This window comes from Sinocyclocheilus anshuiensis, unplaced genomic scaffold, assembly GCF_001515605.1.
Source record: "Sinocyclocheilus anshuiensis isolate Anshui unplaced genomic scaffold, SAMN03320099.WGS_v1.1 scaffold346, whole genome shotgun sequence".
NCBI lineage: Eukaryota > Metazoa > Chordata > Actinopteri > Cypriniformes > Cyprinidae > Sinocyclocheilus > Sinocyclocheilus anshuiensis.
In genome coordinates this window covers 478,161-483,457 of record NW_015546048.1, presented here as the reverse complement: position 1 = coordinate 483,457, position 5,297 = coordinate 478,161, and the positions used below count along the sequence as shown (strand labels likewise).

The following is a 5,297-nucleotide window of genomic DNA, read 5'->3' as shown; positions in this document are numbered from 1 at the left end:
AATAAATCATTTTAAAAAAAGTTAAAAAAAGTCAATACTATTTCACATTATTAATTTATTAATAATTTATTTAACAAGACTGCGTATATGTAGTCTTTTACAGTAAATAGTTAAAACTGTTGTTAAAGGGGTCATATGATGCTTATCTCTTTGGATTTGAGACTTTAGTCTTTGCAACTTTACAGATCTTCTTTATGCACCAAGAGCTTGTAACACTCCAAAGAGAAAGGAAAAATTGAAATTGCATCATATGACCCCTTTAAATAAAAATAAGTCCCCACAATGTATGGTAAAAAAAAAGTTAATTAGCTAATAATTAATAGATAATTAATAAAACATTTAGTTTTTCTGTTTGATTAATATTAAGAAAGTGCTGTCACTTTAAGAGAATGTACTGATCCAGTGCACTGAGACAGTACGTTCAGCCGACTATGTTGGCATTTTGACACAATTTTTGTGTGAATTTGTCCATTTAAACGCAATACTTCAGAGAGAGCTTAATATTTGCGCGTGTTCTGAGGCCGTTTGCGTGCTTCGGATGTGCGCACACACAAATCTTCTCACTGCGCGCACGAGCTCGCGTCCTCTGGCTCTTAAATGATTAAACTGGCAAAGCTTAAACACAGATATCAACGTGTGCTGTTCAGTTCTCACCTGTGCGCGCGTGCTATCTGCACCCAGGTGATGACGTAATAAATGACTGCTCATATTCCAGCATACAGCATTCACATTGAACAAAAGTGAATGGTCTGTCCACGTTTTTTTTTCATCGCTGTTGTTATAATGTACTGGGAAGCCAGAATGCGCATCCATCAACAGAAACATACATTAGCCGAACCCTGTTTGTTTTACGTGTTATTTATAGCAAACCATATTACAGATGTGTTGTCAGATTTAAGTTGATCCACGGTCCTAGCGCGAGCCGAACCGTGTGTGGAGAACCGTACGGTTCCATTTTTTTCCGCGAACTGTTCCACCCCTAGTCCCCACTGACTTCTGTTTTTCTTCCATACTATAGAAGTCAGTGAGGACAAGCAACCATTTGGTTACCCACATTCTTCAAAATATCTTCTTTTATATTCCACAAAAGAAAGAAACTCAGGTTTGGAACAACTTGAGGGTGAGTAAATGATGACAGCATTTTTAATTTTGGGTGAGCTGTCCCTTTAAGGTAATAATATAAACCCAACTATGGATAAATAAGGTACCTTTTTCAAAGCTGTTTTACCTGAGATTGTAAGATACAAACAGAATTGTAGTAGTTCAGGTTAGTTTGTGTATAACATTATATCAGTTCATGATAGCCAGTTCTTTTGCTGTAATTGTAAAAGAAAGTTTTATGGCTAAATCTGCAAAAATCTGCTGAAACACATTAATAAACACTACAGAGAAAGACCAGCAACTCAAGCGAGGTCCAGCATGTTTAGAAGAGCAATGATTCATGCTTTCTCCTTATGAGGCCATCAGCCTCATTAGAGCAGCTTTGGACATGAACTCAAGCCTAATGAGACAATTAGTATGAAGCAGGGCTCGTCAGTAAACAGAAAAATAACAGACTTTCTGATACAGATCACTTTAAAAGTAAGAGCGAAGACAAATGAAATATTCTTGTCAAAGTCACAAAACCATTTATCTGTATTCCTGTCATTTTTATAAGATCAGGCCCAAGCTATGCTGACTGGATGCTTCAGTAATCAGATTGTTTTGAGACTGATCTACAGAGGTCACTGAACATCTATCCAGCTGTCTATTACTACAGCTGGAAAAATATACTTTTGTTTGCATCAAGCATCAAGCACAAAAGCTAGTCTGAACAGCACGGTTTACAAAACCCAGGCATGCTGGGAAAGTGAGCTTTTGCTACAGCCATAACAAGAAAGCACCAGTTGTCAATGTCCTGTGAAGTGTTAACAACACAATCACGCACTAGACCAAACACCCTCAGTATTTCCTCACCGTTGATCGGTTGGTGGTTATCCTTTGTTTTTGAGTTCAGGGGATCCTGCTGTCACTTCCTGCGGTGGCCGCTCCTGTCCTTCGCCACATGTCTCTCCTCTGAGGGGGGCTGAAACCTGCGCCACAAGGAACAGCAGGCAGCCACAGTGCAAAACGCAACAGGTTTCTCTGGCTAGTTAAGTCAGGGCTGCTGAGAAAGAGAGAGCACAATGAGGGAATTAAGAGCTCTCACACACAGCAGAGCGAGGGCTTAGCATTTTCAGGACAGGATAACTCTGGCTGCTGAGAGGGAGGTTAAACTGAGAACATTAGCTCAGGAGCTGACGCTAATACAGTCCAAGGTGTGCAAATGCTGCTAGTTTGTCATTACACATGATCTGCAGCTTCATGATGTAGAATTCAGACTGAGGGCAGATTGGCCTGTTTGCTGTCAGTCTGAGGAGCTGTCTATGGGGTCAAAAGGACCACAAGAACTGTTTTTTTTTTTTCATTTTTAGAATATTTTTCCCAGAACTCCTATTATTATCATTATTGATTTCCATAACTATAACACATGCAAAATGTGTTTTAAAAAAAGTAAAAAATGTGCAAAATATGTTTAAAAAATGTCAATTACAAATGGTATAACTAATACTAGAGAATGATGTAAAAATCAAATGGTAATAAAAATGCACACAGTGTTATTTTAGTATTATTTACATACTAGTTTTTATTAATAATTGAAGGTTTCATTTCAATTTAAGTATAAATTTATTTGTATTTTTTGTATTTGTTTGTTTATTTAATTTACTTATGTTTTTTGCTTTTGTCATTTTTATTAGTTTTTTTAAATATTCCTAAATAGTTTCATTTATTTATTTAGGTTTTTAGTTTATGTGACCTGTGACCCTTATGTGACCCTTGCATTGATGTTTACTGTTTAAGGAGTCAGTGTAGCTCTAGCACCATAACTGCTGGAACTGATAACTTAAATCTACTTAAGTGCCAATCTTTTATCTGTGAACTTGAGTGAGAGAACGTCCTCTCCTGTCTATCTATACACTGCTGTGTCTGTCTGAGCGTTAAAAGGGTGCAGGGTGACTCAAGCGGCACCTGTCTTTAATTTTCCTTTTGACAAAGGATTACAATGCCAAGACACTTTCTCATTCTCTTATACCCTGGCTGTATATTGACCCTTTGCTAAGCCCTACCTTAAAAATCATTATTCATTAGTCTTGCCTAAGCAACTGTTGCCATGCCTGTAGAAGTCCTTTAAAATGAGCGTTTTGTCTTTTCATTCAACACTCACTGCATAATTAAATAATTTCTTTAAAAAAGCAGCAAATAAAAATAATTTACAATGTCAAAATTCATTTAAACTTATCTACAATTTGTTTTACCACTTTATCAGCACATTTTTTATAGGAATGTTTACAGAATTTTTATAGGATGTTCTGTAAAACTTGTCTCAAGCTTGTCTTGTCGCAAGCAACAGTAATCTATGGAAGCTCATTACTGACACATAAGAAAAAAAATATGTTTGGTAAATCATAATTATGGCATAAACAGTCGAAATTATGAAATACTAAGACATAAGTAGTCATAATTATGGCATAAAATGAATTTTATCTCATAATTATGGCTATGTCAGATTTACTTATAAGTATGACTTTTTGTCATTTAATGTGATAATTAAAATTTTTATCTCATAATTATTACTTATAATAATACAAATTATTTTATTTTTTTGGTGATGATCATCACTTTTTATCTAATAATTTTGACTTTTAGTGTCATAGCTTTTTGTCATAATTCTGAACTTGTATCTAGTATATCTCATGACTCAGTATCACATAATTTCTAGTCTGTGTCATAATTATGATCTACCAAAGCATGATTTTTCTGCTCGTATGTGGCGAGAATGGGCTTTCATATAAGGAGAAAAAGTCATTTGACCTACAATCTTCCGCTGCTCCTCTCTCTATATGAGATAACAGGCTGCTAGGCTGATCTGCTTTCAGTGGGACCCCTCCTTAACACCGCATATGAGGGGAGATAATTGGCTTACTCTTCTTGCAATGATTACATACCACTGTGGATTATACACTTTGACATTCACTTCTCATAGCTGGGCCCAGGTAGCACACCTGTAGGTGCTCAAGGGATGTGTACATTCTAAGAAAAAAAAACCCTTCAGTTTCTGCTCTTGTAGCTTCGCAGTCAATCAGAGGTATGTTTGCATTGATCGCTGGGGCTCACGGAGGAATTAATTATCCTCCATCGCTGCTTTCTGATCCATGTCCTTCCCTGTCAGCTTCAGCACCTCTTAGGCACGTTATCCAGAGATGATTTGCAGGGCGGCAGGGGCCATTGGAGATTTTCTTGTTTGTTTGGGAATTGACGGCTCTTAGACTGAGTTCACCTCTAGAACTCCTGCTGGGGTTGACAGATGTACATGTCCTCATGAGGAGAGAGCTCAGTGTGCACATGTATACACATGGTCACATGCAAGGCTAGTGTATGCATTCAAGAATATACACTTACAAAATGTGTGTTTTTAATTCATTTTCAGTCACATATGCATTGGAATATTGAATAATACGCACACCATTGCAATCTGCATGTATAGGCCTACTGCATGGAACATGATTGTTATTTTTGATGTGCATAAACTTACAGACAAATCAAAGATGTATACGAGTTACATTTCCTTAAAATGATCTGCAAATCTCAGTTCTCCCAGACTGGGATGGTGTTCAGATGGTTTAGCTGGTCTAGTATTATTTACATACTATTACAGTATTAATAATTTGAATTAGCTTTTATTTTAATATTTTCATTTTAAGTTTAGTTTAGGTTTTAGTCATTTATGTGATTTTGTCATTTTTATTTTTTTTATTAGTTTTCATATTTCTATATAGGTTTAAAACAACTTTTTTTAAATGTATATTTTTCATCTAATATTTTATTGGTAACACTTCACAATAAGGTTCCATTTGTTAACATTAAACTACAGTATATTATTATGATCTAACTATGAAAATTACTTCCAAAGCAATTATTAATCTTGATTAATGTTAATTTTAACATTTAATAATACATTATTGAATCAAAAGTTGTATCTGTTAATATTTTGTAATGGATCTGAGCTAACATGAACTTTTATTAACTAACATTAACAAAGATTAATAAGTAGGCCTACAGTAACATTGGCATTGTTCATTGTTAGTTAATATTAGTTAATACATTTACTTATGTTGTTAACTAATAGGACCTTATTGTAAAATGTTGCTATTTTATTTTATTTCAGCTTTAATTACGGAAAACAATTTTGTATACTTTTAGTTAACAATGATAATGCT

General features: G+C 35.1%; 1 protein-coding gene across 4 annotated transcripts in view; it reads right to left on the bottom strand.

Moving 5' to 3' along the window:
- The window catches only part of LOC107699064 (cadherin-related family member 5-like), a 24,439-nt gene extending 22,274 nt beyond the window's left edge, over positions 1-2,165 (bottom strand). For all 4 annotated transcript variants that reach the window (XM_016500231.1, XM_016500228.1, XM_016500230.1 and 1 more), the window contains exon 1: positions 1,957-2,165. The gene's annotated coding sequence lies outside the window, so the exon portion shown is untranslated. The remainder of the gene's footprint in view (positions 1-1,956) is intronic.
- Between the last annotated feature and the right edge of the window lie 3,132 nt (positions 2,166-5,297).